An 18,089-nucleotide genomic window follows, 5' to 3' on the forward strand; every position below is an offset into this window, starting at 1 on the left:
TTGGCTATCCCTTACTATTCCTCTGCCTAAGAACAAATACACAGTATTTATTCTAAGATGGAAGGTAAGGGTTTTAAAAATGTTTACATAATATAAAATCAAAAGAGAATGGGAGAAGATACCTTTCACAGTTCTGGCTATGAGTAGCTCCTTAACCAGGCAAAATTATCTTAAGGGAGAAAATAAACAATTTCAACTATACAAAATTGAAAAACCTTTGCATAAGAAAAAAATGCAAATAGAGAAGCTTTCAATTAAGAAAAAAATCTTTGCATCAAATAGCTCTAGTAATGGATATAACTAGGATATATCAGGAAATAACAAAAAACCCAGAGCCATTATCTGAATAAATAATTTGTCAGGGGATATAAATAGTTAATAATAAAAACAAATAAGAAGAAAAAAGGAAAGCAACTCTGAGATTTCACCTCATATTTGACAAAGGCTTTCTACATATGTGACCTTGGGTAAGTCATTTTACTTCTCTGAAACTCATTTTACTCATCTGTAAAATGAGTTGAACTAAACGACTTCTCCCTGTGAAAGGGCCCTCTGTCCCTGGAACCTCTTCCTCTGATAGGCTGATTCTTCCCCAAATCTCCCATTTTAAGACATGTTTTTTATATATTCTTGACTTCCTAAATTTTATTATGTGCTAGTACTACTTCCAAATCTCCTTCTTTTCAACTTTTTATATTTTGTCTTCCCCTTAGAATGTAAGCTCCTTGAGGTCAGGGTTTGTCTTTCAGAATATTGTATAAATAATGAATGAGAAGTTGCCCATCTGAACTAGCTCCTCACAAGGCATGGCATCTCTGTTCAGTGGACAACTCAACTGGGCTTTCATGGCCATGGGACATGGTGGCTGGGCTATTTGAGTCATAGTGGCTCTGCAGTTGCTTGTCTATTTTGCAGATTCTTCACTGGGCTTGGTAGACCTGCTGGGCTACGCTGGCCCACTAAGGACTGGATCAGAGAGATTGCTCTTCCACTGGCCAGCTGTTGCCAGATAAGGCAAGAAAGGCCACTCTGTCACGGGACAGCTTCTAACAGTCTGAACTGAACAAGTCACTCTATTAGTGACTTTGTTGAGTTCCGACCCTTTTTAGGCGTGTAATGTATCTTCTATATCTGAAAGAACTTGCCCTTTATATTTCAATGTCTCCATCTTTTGGTCCCTCCTGGACATCAACTTTGCTGAATTCTCCCAGACACTGTATTGTATTATCAGTTAGACCAAAAGAGTAAGTGCCTAAAGAACAGCAGGCAATATTGAATGCTCCAAAGCTTTGTGTCTGCCATTTTTTAAAAATCCCTTGAGAAAAGCTGAAAAACTATAGCTGGTGGAACAATTCTGGGCCCCCATAACCACCTGTTTTTGTATTACCAATAAGCTGACTTTTTTATATTTTTAAAGTTATATTTTAAAACGTAAAACCCATTTTTTGCTGACAGACTATAGAAAAACAGGAAACACACTGTAGTTTTGTTGACCTCTGCTCTAGAATATGACAGCTCATTATCTAACAATTTTCCTCTAAAATAGCCCTGGTCCTTTTCTATTCTGACTTCTGTCTTTGCTTAAAAATGCAGGTGATTTAGCAAAGTTGAAGAATATAAAATAAACCCACATAAGTCATCAGCATTTCTACATATTTCCAACACATCTCAGCAACAAGAATTAGAAAGAGAAATTCCATGTAAAATCACCCTAGACAATATAAAATACTTAGGAATCTATCTGCCGAGACAAACACAGGAACTATATGAACACAACTGCAAAACACTATCCACACAATTAAAACTATATCTAAACAATTCATTGCTCATGGGTAGGATGAGCTAACATAATAAAAATGACAATCCTACCCAAATTAATTTACTTATTTAGTGCCATACCCATTGAACTACCAGAAAACTTGTTTACTGAATTAGAAAAAAAAACATAACAAGGTTAATTTGGAAGAACAAAAGATCGAGGATATCCAGGGAAATCATGAAAAAAATGCAAAGGAAGGTGGCCTTGCAGTCCCAGATCTTGGACTATACTATAAAGCAGTGGTCATCAAAACAATTTGGTACTAAGAGACAGAAAGGAGGATCAATGGAATAGACTTGGAGAAAGTGACCTCAGCAAGACAGTCTATGATAAGCCCAAAGATTCCAGCTTTTGAGACTAAAATCCACTATTTGATATAAATTGCTGAGAAAATTGGAAGACAATGTGGGAGATATTAGGTTTAGATCAACATCTCACACCCTACACCAAGGTAAACTCAGAATGGGTTAATGACTTGAACATAAAGAAGGAAATTATAAGTAAGTTATGTGAACATAGAAGAGTATACATGTCAGATCTTTGGGAACGGAAAGACTTTAAAACCAAGCAAGAGTTAGAAAAAATAACAAAATGTAAAATGATCTAATTTGATTACATCAAATTAGAAAGGTTTTGTACAAACAAAACCAATGCAACCAAAGTTAGAAGGGAAGCAACAAATTGGGAAACAATCTTCATAATAAAAACCTCTGACAAAGGTCTAATTACTCAAATTTATAAAGAGCTAAATCAATTGTACCAAAAATAAAGCCATTCTCCAATTGATAAATGGGCAAAGGACATGAATAGGCAATTTTCAGTTAAAGAAATCAAACTATTAATAAGCACATGAGAAAGTGTTCTAAATCTCTTATAATCAGAGAGATGCAATTCAAAACAACTCTGAGGTATCACCTCACACCTAGCAGATTGGCTAACATGACAGCAAAGGGAAGTAATGAATGTTGGAGGGGATGTGGCAAAGTTGGGACATTAATTCATTGCTGGTGGAGTTGTGAATTGATCCAACCATTCTGGAGGGTAACTTGGAACTATGCCCAAAGGGAGATAAAAGACTGTTTGCCCTTTGATCCAGCCATAGCATTGCTGGGTTTGTACCCCAAAGAGATAAAAAGGAAAAAGACTTGTACAAAAATATTCATAGCTGCATTCTTTGTGGTGGCCAAAAATTGGAAAATGAGGGGATGCCCTTCAATTGGGGAATGGCTGAACAAAATGTTGGTGATGGAATACTATTGTGCTCAAAGGAATAATAAAGTGGAGGAATTCCATGGAGACTGGAACAACCTCCAGGAATTGATGCAGAGTGAAAGGAGCAGAACCAGGAGAACATCGTACACAGAGACTGATACATTGTAGTACAATCGAATGTAATGGATTTCTCCATTAGTAGCAATGCAATGACCCGGAACACCTTGGGGGGATCTACAGGAAAGAACACTATCCACATTCAGAGGAAAAATTGTGGGAGTAGAAACACCGAAGAAAAACAACTGCTTGATTACATGGGTCGAGGGGGATATGATTAGGGATATAGTAACTCTAAATGATTATCTTCAGGGGCAGCTGGGCAGCTGGGTAGCCCAGTGGATTGAGAGCCAGGCCTAGAGACAGGAGGTCCTAGGTTCAAATCTGGCCTCATACACTTCCCATCTGTGTGACCCTGGGCAAATCACTTGACCCCCATTGCCTAGCCCTTAACACTCTTCTGCCTTGGAGCCAATACACAGTATTGACTCCAAGACAGAATGTAAGGGTTTAAAAAAAATAAAAAATAAATAAATAAATGATCATCCTTGTGCAAACATCAACAACATGGAAATAGGTTCTGATCAAGGACACGTGTACTACCCAGTGGAATTGTGCATCAGCTACTGGAAGGGTAGGAGGAGGGGAGAGAGGGAATGAATATGATTCTTGTAACCAAGGAATAATGTTCTAAATTGACTAAATAAAAAAAATAAGGAAAAAAAAAGAAAAAATCATATGAAATCAGATACAACTGTGAAGCATGATCCAACTTTTCCAGAAGAGTTATACAAGGGAAGTGTTGGAAGTAATTTTAACATTTGACTCATATGTCCCACTATTATACATATCTTAACAATTTCTGGTAGATGAATGATGTGGAAAATGACCATAAGAAACAAAAAATATGGGAAATTCAACATAATGTGAAGATTTGTTTAAATTGATTTAAAGAATTAAATAGAACTAGAAATGCAATATACATAATATAATGAATAGAAAGAAAAATTAAAATGAAAGTAAATGCTGAATAATTTTAATGAAACTCTTGTCCCTTAAGAGGAAATAAGGAAATGCAATTCCTTCACAGGGTTGAAATAGTACAGATGTGGTATGTTTACACATGCAGACTTGATCACTTTTAGTTGGTTTGCTTTAACATTCCTCATAGGAAACAGAGAATACAATAAAATGTTGTTGATGTAAAAACAAATGATATCCAAAGGTATTGTTTTTTTAATTGTGCCATCCCAAACCATAAACTGTCCTCTTAATTGTATCTCATTATCTGGAGTCTAGTCCATAGCAAAGCTGACCTCAAGCAAGTAATGTCTAGATAACATATTGAATGGACCCCCAGACCTGCAGTTAGGAAGACTGGAGTTTAAATACAACCTCATATACTTACTAGCTATGTGACTGGGCAAATCACTAACAACTGTTTGTTTGCCTCAGTTTCCTAATCTGGAAAACAGGGATAATAATAGTACCTACCTCTACCATTTTTATGAGGATCAACTGAAGTAATCATTATAAAGTGCTTGGGACACAGTGCTTTATAAATGTTCATTGTTATTATTGAAAAAGAAGAGTGTGTAAAAACAGAGTACATCTAGTGAAAAGAAGGGAAAACAGATTATTAGAGGAAGAAGTCCAGAAAAAACAATAGACTTCTACTTTTTTGATCTGATTGCATGAAGAATATTTTTCTATTAATATGTAACTGGCCCTACCTACATCAGGTAGCAGGGACTCTCAAAACTTGAGGTAGAGAACTTATCTGCTAGCTAGGAGAATTTTCCCAGGATTCTTCAAGTTCTATTTTTGAAGCCAAATCGGCTTGTGGGAATAAGGAAGACAACCAGGGAGTTATCTCAGAACAGGCTCTGAAGAAAAGTCATTGTTAGGGGCCTGATAATATAGGCCATGTGAATGTGGATAGAGCAAAGGCCCAAGGACCATGAAGATGGTCTGAGCATGATCTATGGACTAAAAGTTACCTTGAATGCTGACCTGAAATTATTTGGGAAATGAAGCAATTACTTTCTCTACTCACTTTCACTCTCCAGTGAGAAGTCAAAGCCCCTTATTTTCAAGCCATTCCTTTTCCTTTCCTGATTGTCTTCTAGGTTAGCCCAGTTTCCTGTCTAGTACAGAGTTTAGAAACTTTCTTTTCCTATACATCTTTAGCACTTAACCCATAATCATACTTGTTAGCCAACAAAACTGAGACTGTTCGGTCTGTTTTACTTAATGCATAAACTGAAATAAGGGAAGAGGAAATTTTTACCTTTTCAGAGATTAGAAACTTGTTTTCTGAGCAAAACTGAGTTATAGAGTGATTAAAAAAACACAGAGAAGGCTATTGTTATAGTCCCTTAAAGTTCTGGAGACAGCATCACATTTAGAATTATTTTCTTTCCTTTTTTAAAAGATGACCAAAAAAATCTCAGAAAGTAACATAATAAGCTGTGAGGGGAGGGGAAAAAATTGTCACTTTAGTCTGAAAGGCTCTGGGTTCAAGAATCATTTATACTTTAAAATCCGTCTCCCAGGATAGGGTTTCTTCATTTTTAATTATGTCATGGATTTTTTTGGAGTCTGTTGAAGCCTATGGACCCCAATTCTCAGAATATCTTTAATGCACAAAATAAAACATACAGATCTTAAAGGAAACCAACTTTATTGAATAAAGTAATCAAAGAAGTTTTTAAATTTTTTGTGAACCACAAGTTAAACATCGCTAACATCGATTTGCAGCTGTTTCAATCATTGCTTGTTTCAGTCTGTAAGTTGGGGGTCTTTTGGGAGGGGATGGAACACAGGAACAGTCAGTCTGTAATTATTGTATAAATGCTTTAATAGCATATAAATAAGTATATTACTTTTTATTTTGAAAAATGATCAGACACTGCCTTTTTTGTGTTTGCTGCCTGTGGCAACCTTTTAAAAGACTGTTACATATTAAAATAGTGTACATATATATTATATTATATATATTATTTACCTCTTTTGCTGTACAGTTGTGATAGACGAGACTGAAGATTTTATTTTTTGTGTGCTTTTTATAAAAAATATATATTTATAAAGAAAATCTTGCTGGTGTGATTGTAATGTACCCATGTAACCCAGTACCACACTGTCTATGGAGAAGGTGGAGGGGAAAGAGAGCAAAACCTTCCATATCTGTCACTAATCTGTTTGGAAGGCTTTGACTGCTCATGTACAATTATGATTTTGAGGCTCACATAGCATCCTAGTGACACTACGAGCAACTAAACATTCGAGCTAGTTGAGAATTTATTTATTACCTGAAATTTCTGTTCAGAAAGCAACAAGCAAAGATTAGTCAAGAATAGTCCCTAAAGAGATGGACCTGCTCTAAGATTATATCTGTGCGGAGTTTTTTGGACAAGACGTGCTGTTTTATACTTTTCAGTGTAGAAAACTCAACTACCTTGATAAATGCAAATCAGCAACTATTCTACAACTTAAAATCTTAGAAAGCAACTACAGCATTCAAAAGTTAAATGACACCCAAGGTCAAAGTCACAGTATTAGCAGTAAATCTTGAACCCAAGGCTTCATTACTCCAAGCTTAGCTTGCTAGATTCAAGTCCAGCTAGAGAGCTTTATATATATATATATATATATATATATATATATATATATATCTCCATTATACTACATTAACTCTCATAACTATATAACAAATATTATATAACAAAACAAATATGTGTCAGGCACTGGACTAAGCACTTTATAATTGTTATATCATTTGATCCCATTAACAACCTTGGGAAGTAGTTGCTATTATTATTATTATTATTATTATTATTATTATTATTATTATTATTATCTCCACGTTACACCTGAGGAAACTGAGGCTATCAGAGGTTGTGATGTGCCCAGGCTAACACAGGTAGTGTCTGAGGCCATATTTGGAACTCAGGTCTTCCTTGCTCCTGTTCTATCCACTGCACCACCACCCAAGTTCCCCAAAAGGAATTAATTACTGAATATTTCAATGCATGATAGAAAGCACATAGTTCCTCAAAACCAGGTGAATGACTGAGTTCTTCCAGGATTTTCCCAGATGTCTGATGCCATGAAGACAAAACTGAAATTATCACAATATGCCCTATAAAAGGGACTTTAACCTTTTTTTTTCCTTTTGAGTATTATTCTATCCTTTTATTGCTACTTTTATCGTATACCCTTTTAGGTAATTTTAAAGTGATTACATTATATAAGACTTGGATGTGGGGTGGATAGAACAAAAGTATATGAAGAATTATTGGAATATCTGATTTCTGGCATCCTATCTAATAGTTACCAAAAGAGCCCTAGGTTTCCATCACGGTTCTGCCTCTGAAAGGTCCCTTAATTAACATACCCACACACAAACACACATCTCTTTAACTCTAAAGATGTGTTAAGATCCTCATCTAGGTAGCAGAAATATTTATTCTGAATACTTTTTAAGGTGATGGTACTTACCCCAAAGATCTGCAACTATAAGATTGTGAAGGTAAAATTCATCCATCAACCAATATTTGTTGAACACTTTCTACATACAAAGTCTGATTCTTGGTGATGTGAGAACAAAAGACATTTTATTTCAAATATTTCAAAAGAAATGGGGAAAAACACTCCGTGCCCTCAAAGAGTCTTCACTCTAATTGGAGAGACAAAACATACATATAGCATAACATAATCAAATCTATATTAAGTATCAACCGTGAATTAAATGCTGAAGAATATACAAAGTTTCTATAAGAAGTCTCTGCCTACATGGATTTTGTACCTTTGCAAAATTTTAAGTTCAATGAGAGAAGAAATCATTGTTTATTTTCTTTATATTCCTTTACCTTTTCATCATGTGGCAAAGGCAGTGCAGCAATTTGCACATTTTATGAATAGGCCTATAATTTAATTGATATAGAGAACTCTTCGTGAGAAGATTCCCTGTATCACTGTAATTTCTCTGTTATTTAAAATTTTTTTTTAAATTACCTAGAATGCGGAGAGGCTGGAATTTGCTCAGGGTGACAGACTCAATATTTGTCAGAGGAAGGACTACAAAGTAGGTCTTCCTGGCTTTAAGCTCAGCTTCCTAACTACTACTGCCCAAACTGTCTCATAAAATACATGTAGCAAGCCATCACTTAATGATTATTTGAATGAGTTTATAAATGAACCTGATGAGTATCAAATGAGTTACACAAACAATAAATGCTATAGGTTTTCAGAGAAAGAAGAGATTATTATGGGTTGGTGTACTAGGTTGGAAGGGGAATTTTTTCTTAAACTTTATCTTCCATCTCAGAATCAATACTGTTTATTGGTTCCGAGGCAGAAGAACATCAAGAGCTAGGTGATGGGGGTTAAGTCACTTGTCCAGGGTCACCCAGCTAGGAGGTATCTGAGGCCAGATATGAACCCAGGACCTCTTATCTCTAGGCCTGGCTCTCAACCCACTTAGCTGTCCCTTGAAAGTGGGATTTGTGTTGGACTTTGAAAAACTGATAGGATTCAGATAGATGTAAAAAAAAAAAGGTATTCCAAATAGAGGGGGAAATTGATATTAATGCATGATAGTAGGAATGAACATGACATATTGAGGGGACAGTAATACTCTGAAAAGTTAAAAATGTTGCTAAAAATACAAAATGCCCTCATGAATTGATCTCAAATAATGAAGCATCAGTTCTACTTGTCACTCAACTCTCACCTGTCATTCCAAGTGTATAAAAACTTCCCCTAATAAAATGGTCAGATGAGAACAACTTGTTCTCATGGCCACAAAGGTTACTGAAGCTGGAACTGTGGAGCAATTAGAGCTCTGTCAGACATCAAAGGTGCCAAAGTCATCCACTGCATTCAAGGACTTTGCCTGTTGCTTTGACTTTTGTCTAGTCACCAGATTTCGATGACTCTGGAAGAGAAACTGAGGCTGATTTTTATGCAATTCTCTCTGACAAACCTGATCCATGTGCAAGTCAAGACATCATGCCATGATGCCATTAGTTCTCTTCAAAAATAAAAGACAAACAATAATATAATTGTATTAGACATTTTTTTTTTGCTTCTGTCATCTGAAAAACCACGGTGATGGTTCTTAGTTGCCCTCAGTTGTATACACAGTCAATACTATAGTTGTGAAAGATGGGTCTACATGGAGCTGTTGCTCTTAATTGTTTTATATTTAAAACAGATCCATTTTGAACCAATTATGACCAGTACATAAGGGCTACCGTAAGACTGTGTTATGTTTTACAGTGTTTGTCTAGTTTACACTTAGCATTCCATCTGTACCAATTAAACCATAAATCCATTTGGATGCTGGGAAAGAGTGTGTTCTTTTAAAGTGGTTATGAGCCACCAGGCTTCAGAGCAGTAATGCTTTATAAACAATATATACGCACACCAATATGCTGGATATACAAAATGATGCATCATGATCAGAGTGAAGGAATTGTAGTTGGTAATAAAAAGCAGGGAAAAATGAGTTAATTGAATTGCAGAAGGGAAAGACATTAATCATGAGAACCTCTGTTTCAGAAAGCAATTTGCACAGTTTGAACTACTAATAAGAAATAATCGGAGACAGGAAGGTGGCATTATAACTTCACTTATTTAAGGCTAACCAGGAAATGTCATATATTGTAATTTACTTCCTCATAGGAACTGAAAAAGGAGAAGTGTTGTTCATAAACAAAATGATTTTTTTTCCTTTTCAATGAACCAAAGGGATATAAGTTTTAAAAAGAGGCCCACCATTCATTATCTAAAACACACACATAAGACTAAGAGTTAAATAAAGACCAGGAGATTTCGCATCATTAAAATGTTAACAGGTTAAGTGTTTCACTGCAGGAAGGCCAGAGAAATAATGAGAGACCGAGTTTATTGTTTCAGTTTGACTAAAAGCAAATTCTGTTGGTTTAAAGAGGGATTTGGGGATCTGTTTTCCTTGACAGAGGTTTTATTTGGCCCTGGGTGTTCTGTAAAATGATTTCTCTTGAAATATGTCCACTGCGGGGTCCTGGGAAGGGGCCAAGTTAGACCTCATCAATTGAGTTATAAGGATTAGCTCTCCCTGTCTACTAAAAAATGGTAATTATATCATCATCTTCCATGTTTCTGCTTTGCTGGTTTGAGGATAAATGATACCCCATAAATAACATTTTTTTCCTTCTAAACTTCACACTTTATTGCTATTAAAGATCTACAACTTGACATAACTGATGGGAAAACATATTGGAATACCTTGGACTTAGCATATTTATTTAGTAACATTCTTGTAAATGGAGAACTACTCAGAGGGCAGGTTTGATTAGATAGTAAGGATCTATAAAACCAACTTGTTCTCACTTTTCTTAAAGGGAAAGGCTTCTAGTATTCAAGCTGATCTGTAACCACTTAGAAATAACCCCTTCAAAACTTTCACAAGTATTTTAAGGATACTGTCAATACCCAGTACATTGTTGCTGTTCAGTCATTCTGTCGACGGACATTTTGTAACAAAGTTTTGTAACCCTGTGTACCATATTGTCCATGGATTTTCTTGGCAAACATACTGGAGAGGTTTGCCATTTCCTTTTCCAGTGGATAAAGGCAAAGTGAGGTTAAGTGACTTGCCTAGGGTCATGCAATTAGATAAGTGTCTGAGGTCAGATCTGAATTCAGATCATCCTGACTTTAGGCTCAGAGTCCTATCCACTGAGTCAATTAGCTGTCCCTACTCATATACTCTAGATAATCAGATGGCTCCCTTATGTTTATCTTTTACCTCAAAACCATATTCTAAATAAAACCTATAGGCTCAAAGTTAGCTTTCAAGTGCCTAGTGATTAACTTTTACAATTATTCTGAAATTTTGTCCTCAAAAAGGGACAAGGGAAATATTTTTCAAGAACATGAATAAAAATCTTAAAGAACTAAGATATTAAATTTATCATAGGCTGAGGCTTCCCTTGATCATTTTTCCCCCTGAATATTTATTTTTAAAAAGCCAACAGTTTTGGTCTGAACCACCAGGAGGAGCTCCTACCACAGTTTTAAAACAAAAGGTTCTTGCTGATTTGGGCTTGAGAACTTTGGAGTCCAACAGAGTGCATTCTGCAGTTTTTAAAAGGGCAAACTCTGAAACCCAGAGAATCAAATTATTGTTAGGTAAATACGAATTACTTGGGGGGAAAGGCGAGAGTTAAAATCTAGGTTTCAGACTTCAATGGTAATCTGAAGAAATAAAATATTAGAGTATCTTTAAAGTTACTGCTATGGTGGCTCATATTTTATACAAATAACATTTCAAAGGACATGCCATTTGAAATGGTCGTGATGGGTCACTGGGTTTTATATCTCACCTTGAACGATCTGTAGGATCATGTGTAGGTCTTTTCATATCTCAGAGCTTCAGTTTTCTCATCTGTAATATAAAAAACAAAACCTGCCTTACAAGTTTTATGGTAGAGTCCAATGAGATTTAATGTACATATAGGTATAATCCAATGTACATATGTAATATAATATATAAATATTACATATTATACATATAGACAACCCCTTGTAAATCTTTAAGCTGGCTCTAAATATTGTTTGTACTCAAACTGGAAAATAATATATATGTAAAGCTTTAATGATACATAAAATGTATTGCAAACATCCATGAACCATGTCCATGTGAACTATTTTTTAAATCTTTGCTACGTATGTCAGCACAAGAGAAATTCCCCATGCACTTCCTTTTGCAAATTCAGTTCCTGATACTCTGATTCTTCAAATTACTTTAGGTAACACAAAAGCTTAGCCCAGACTCAGTTTATTATCAGGTAGGTGGCCTAGATGCTTTGAATTAGGTGATTTTATGAAGCTCTTGAGTTTGAGTGATTCAAGGTTGCCTTAGGGTTTTTTGAAATATTACATATTTTTAATTTGGCATTTGTTAAAGCCAAGAGCATACACATTCAAAACCACACACAAAGTCAGGCACAAATACTCCTATTGAAGAAGAATTCTAAAGCACCTTTGTTGACTGATGCATAGCCCTTTGATGTTACCTGAAAGATTGAGCCATATTATTTCTTTTCCTTTATTTGAGGACCAATGATGGGCTTGGTGACATTTGGAGGAAAGATTTCATTTTGTCATTTGGAGAATGGTGGAGGAGAGGATAATAAACAACCTATGAGAGAATAAGGTAAAAAATATTTTCAACCTTTCCTGGCACTGGGTCCATGACTGCCAAGGCCTTGTATGGGGGCCAGACAACAATGAGTGAGGAGCAGATGGAACCGGCGGTAGTAAGACATTATAAACATTTTCGAAAACGATTCTACAAAAGCCAAGTGGCCTGTGGAGTAGTGATAGGGGAGGAGAGATTGGGGAGAGAACAGTAACCTGACTTTGAGATTTTTCAGCAGGTGGCAAACACTACCAAATGATTGTGGTATTAAAACCATGGAGTTGGTGAGAAGCCGGATGGAGCATTGAGGGAAGGAGCAGATGTTCCCCCGTTCCCTTCTCCTATTCCTGACTGTGTATGCTGGCTGCCATTTTCTATAGAATACCCATTTGTTTAACTGAGACATTCCAGGCCAATCAGCAACAATGAACCAGGCCCATTGGAAGCCCGGATGTCTCCTGAAGGATCCTGTTCATACCCAATCAGGCTATATGTGAGATGCTGCTCAGGACTGATAACGATACTACAAATAGCTCACATTTATATTGTGCGTTAGGGTTTTTCTAGGCCTCTTCCTTATAACAGCCCTATGAGGTAGGATGTGATCATCCAGTGACTGGTAAGCTTGGTAAATGTGCATCATGGATAAGAAAACACATGCAATAATAAATATTTAATAAATAACTAGGGTCAGCGTGGCTATCCCTTAGAAATAATTTATTGGCTTGTGGTAAATTTGTTCAGTCATTTCAGTGATGGCCAACTCTTAGAGACCCTATTTGAGATTTTCTTGGCAAAGATACTGGAGTAGTTTGCCATTTCCACATGATTAAACTGAGGCAAATCAGGTTAAGTGACTTGCCAAAGGTCTCCCAGTGTCTGAGGCCAGAATTGAACTGAGAAAGATAAGTCTTCCAGACTATAGACACCTCTCACTCTATCCACTGTGTCACTTAGCTGCCTTTATTATTTTAGTAAATAATCATTGGATCTCGTTTGTATTGGATTTGGTTCAAATTTGATTTTAAATTTGGTTTCTGCTGCTCAATACCTAGATGACCCTAGGTAATTCACTTTTCTTTTGAGGAGGTCTTTGTTTTGACCTCTATAAAATGAGAGAACTGGACTAGATGGTCTCAAAGGATTCTTCCAATTCAGTCAGAGATCTTATAATTGTAATATAATAATAGTATATAACTAAATTAAAAATACATAATTATATATAAATTATATATAATTAAATTTAAATATATAATTATAACATTATATGTTTATAATGTTATTATAATAATTATGAATATAATAATCCTTTATTAATGTCAAAAATGTCAGAAGCATCCATTCCCCACATGATAGCAATTGTAGTATAAGAAACATAGATTGAGAAAAAAACATAACAGAAGGCTACAATAAATTCAATTACATTTTAAAGAAAATTTCTATTTTATGTATGGTCATCTGTATATGTTTCAAAAATAGTAATAATATATTTATGTAGGTGATATTTATCCTGCACATAGAAGGTATATTTGCTTATTTCTTTTACTAAGTATTACTCTATATTCTGTTGGAACTAAATAAAGATTAAGGGGATAATGCTTGCATTTCTAGACCTCTGGCTAGAACACTTCACATCTCTAGGAGTTCATGGTCCACAAGTTTGGAACCACTGAAAAAGTCTCCAAATTTGGGTCTAAGGATCAATTGTAGTCCAGAAAAAATGTCCTCCTGTTCATGCCACTCTATTTTTTTCCTCACTTCTGATGAAAGAACTTTTGCCATTTATGATGGATAGATGAGGAAAAACTAAAGGGGTGGGGAGTGATATACCAAAAAAAAAAGTCTTAATGAAGGCTATATAATACAAGATAATAGTAAATAATCTATGTAACTATATACAGTTGTATAGGGCAGCTAGATGTCACGGTGGATAGAGCAGTGGGCCTGGAGTCAGAAAGACTCATCTTCTTGAGTTCAAATCTGATCTCAGACAACTTAATGGCTGTGTGACTCTGGACAAGTCACTTAATCCTATTTGCCTCAGTTTCCTCATTGGCAAAATGAGATGGAGAAGGAAATGCCAAATTACTACAATGTCTTTGCCCAGAAAATTCTAAATGGGTTCACAAAGAGTTGGACATGAAAAGACTGAACAACAAGAAAGTATATATAAATTCTGTTTTTGCCTTATGTAAATATGCCCAAGGCCCCCTTATTTTGGAGGTGTGACTATGGCCCTTAGGAAAATTACCAATGGTCTCCAATCTGTGAAAGCAGAAGTCTCTGAAATGTGACATAGTAGAAAGAAGGTTAGATCTGGAGTCAGAGGACACAGTAGGATCAAACTCTTGCTCTGTCAATTACTAGCACTGGTGTCTTAAAGTAGTCACTTCAATTTTCTTTTCAAGCCACTTCTTCAGAGTTTCCTTGTCTGTGAAATGAAAGAGTTGGGTTAAGGGACTTCTGAGGTCCCTTCCATCCCTGAATCTCTGATTCCATCATTTTCATCCTTTTAGAGATACAGGCTAGAAATGATTTTTAAGTAAAAACAAATAATTATTAAGTATTATTAAATTTGGAAGTATCATCATAGGTATATTATCCCATTCTCTTCTTTGCTTGTTAAAGGTTCCGAATTACCCATGACTTTACCAGCTAATGATCCATGCTGAGATAAATGGGGTGAGCAGCTTGCTGTCCACAAACATGGTGGCTCTCCATGGTAATTAGGTGGGATATGTAGATGCCCAAGAAACCCAGCATCCACTGAGAAACTCCAAAGAAATTCAGGTCAATGGTGGCTTCTTGGTCTCTGATTTGAGTGATTTTATGATTTTAGTAATCATAAATTCTACAGAAAGCTGTACAATCACCTACATGTATTTCCTACTGTCCTGCCATACATGCAGTGTGTATGAGTGTTGAAGGGGTATGTGCTAGGCAAGTTTTGGCAATAAAGTGACATCTTGTGGACAATTATGAGTAATGCATCTGAATTGCAGATAAGCTTTCCTAAAAAAGGAAACAAGGTTTGAGAATTAGAAGAGGTCTTAGCAATCCTTTAGCCCAATTCCTTCATTTTATTGTTGGGGAAACTGAGTCCCAGAGGAGTAAGAGACTTTCCATAGGCAGAAAGTAGCAGATGAACAGAACTATGCTTTTTTCTTAAATAAAGAGTTGTACATGGATGGCATAAGATCAACCAAGTATTTAACATTCAAATATTCTAATAAGAATGAATGCAAAAAGGACCCTCTTAACATCAAGAAGCATACAGTCTGGGGGCAGTTAGGTGTCTCAGTGGATTGAGAGTCAGGCCTAGAGATGGGAGGTCCTGGGTTAAAATCTGACCTCAGATACTTCCTAGCTGTGTGATCCTGGGCAAGTCACTTAAAAGGTTCCAGATGCCAAATTAGAAAAGATAGCATATGATTCAAATGCCCATCCTTCAATGAATGGTGATAGAAATAAAAGATATTTTCCCAACTGACCATAAAAGTTATTGAGTCTTCCTCTACCATCATCTCCCAATGCCTAAGCTATTCTTTCGTTTTAAAGTTCATCACTTTTGGAAACTGGATAAAATTATCTGAGTCCTTAAACATTGATTTAGTTCTTTGAAATCATAACAATATGAGCTAAATTAAGTGTCTTTTAAGATCTGTTATTATCATTTGTAAATTCAATAAACTTCTAAAGTTTTTGTGAAAAAAAAACTATTGCTTTTAGATTTTAAACTTTTGTGCATTTTGGAGTATATTTTACCAGCCCTGGAGCTATAAAATGATAAAAATTATCTATACATCTCTTAATCCATTTTAAACTTTTGGCACATTTAGAAGCTCCTTGAATTCAAACTACAAAGAGCTCCTGACAGGTGCTAAGCACTGAGAAAAAATCTCTATAATACATTTGTAAGAATTTGTAGTTTTATAGCAGAGATTCCAAAATACATATTCTAAAGGATAGATAATTTATGGACTTGCAAGTATAGTGGATCATGCTTGTAGACCTTTTTGGGCTTTGAAAAAAAGACCTAAAAATCACCTACTCTACACCATCATACTTCATTATTTTGCAGATGAAGGAAATAGAGATTATATGTGCATTCTACAATTGTGTAGACATAACTGAATACTTTAGAGGATAAAAAATCTGATCTTGTCACACTTGTGTACTAACTTCTTACTCAGGCAAGAAAAAATCTTTTTATTTAAAGGAAGTATTTTCATGTTACTATTTCTCAATCTATAAAATAGTATAATAAGAATAAATGGCAAATTTTTCAATAAAATTGTATCCTCTAACATATTTGCATTTTATAGAGGTCGTGTGTCTGTCTATCTAACATCTCTCTCTATCATCTCTCTATCTGTCTGTCTGTGTGCTAACTATTATTCTGATCACAACCCTTTTCCTTCCCAGTTTCTATCGCTCTCAAACTTAACCCCCAGATAAATAAATGCTTCACAGACTCAAACCTTGACTAGGGAACTTAATAAAAACCTTCAAGTTCAAGAGAACTTAGCTAAACATCCCTTTCTTTCTGCTGGAGGAAAAATGGATCTCACCCAAGAGTACAAGTTACATTCACCTCTAGGATTGTTGAATCTTTGAATGTTTATCTGATTCATCAGGACACATCACAGTCCTGCTCTTCCTTAGGATATAGCCTTCATGAGTTAAAAAAAAACAAAACATTCCAAACCTAGTGGTCAACTTTTTAGTGATATACATTTCCAAACTTAGGATGGTCTGGAGTCAGTCTATCATCAGAATCCTGGGGAAGAGGGGGGTTGTTTGGGTTTTTTGTGGAAGTATTTCTACTGCATTCACAGATTCTTTGAGAATATCGAGTCATTTTCATAATAAGGCATCAGATTTATACTTTGGTGGAAAAATCATTACTATATTTAGGAAAATAAAAACATTTTTATCTAATTGAGTTTAATATTGAATAAAACTAAATGCTCAGCAAAAAAAAGAAATAAAGCTTCTTAGAATCAACAAACTCCGGGCTGTTACTTAATATTATACTTTGTTGTATGCCTCAAATAGACTGGCCAATGGATTTGTGTCACTAATCCACATTAAATAATTATAAGATTCAATGGGTGAATGACTTAAACATAAAGAAGGAAACCATAAGTAAATTGGGTAAACACAGAATAGTATACATGTCAGACCTTTGGGAGGGGAAAGACTTTAAAACCAAGCAAGACATAGAAAGAATCACAAAATGTAAAATAAATAATTTCGACTACATCAAATTAAAAAGCTTTTGTACAAACAAAACCAATGTAACTAAAATCAGAAGGATAACAACAAATTGGGAAAATATCTTCATAGAAACCTCTGACAAAGGTTTAATTACTCAAATTTATAAAGAGCTAAATCAATTGTACAAAAAACCAAGCCATTCTCCAATTGATAAATGGGCAAGGGACATGGATAGGCAGTTTTCAGATAAAGAAATCAAAACTATTAATAAGCACATGAAGAAATGTTCTAAATCTCTTATAATCAGAGAGATGCAAATCAAAACAACTCTGAGGTATCACCTCACACCTAGCAGATTGGCTAACATGACAGCTATGGAAAGTAATGAATGCTGGAGGGGATGTGGCAAAGTAGGGACATTAATTCATTGCTGGTGGAGTTGTGAACTGATCCAACCATTCTGGAGGGCAACTTGGAACTATGCCCAAAGGGCGACAAAAGAATGTCTACCCTTTGATCCAGCCATAGCACTGCTGGGTCTGTACCCCAAAGAGATAATGGAGAAAAAGACTTGTACAAGAATATTCATAG

General features: G+C 35.4%; 1 long non-coding RNA gene across 1 annotated transcript; it reads right to left on the reverse strand.

Annotated features, from left to right (window-relative positions):
* Nucleotides 1-7,685: 7,685 nt before the first annotated feature.
* LOC103105687 (uncharacterized) lies at nt 7,686-12,653 on the reverse strand. The gene is made up of 4 exons (XR_008917207.1): nt 12,499-12,653; nt 12,154-12,278; nt 11,461-11,522; nt 7,686-7,766 (listed from the first exon to the last, which is right to left on the reverse strand). It is a non-coding gene; the product is annotated as an uncharacterized LOC103105687 (long non-coding RNA).
* Between the last annotated feature and the right edge of the window lie 5,436 nt (nt 12,654-18,089).

This window comes from Monodelphis domestica, chromosome 3 (genome assembly GCF_027887165.1).
Source record: "Monodelphis domestica isolate mMonDom1 chromosome 3, mMonDom1.pri, whole genome shotgun sequence".
Lineage (NCBI taxonomy): Eukaryota > Metazoa > Chordata > Mammalia > Didelphimorphia > Didelphidae > Monodelphis > Monodelphis domestica.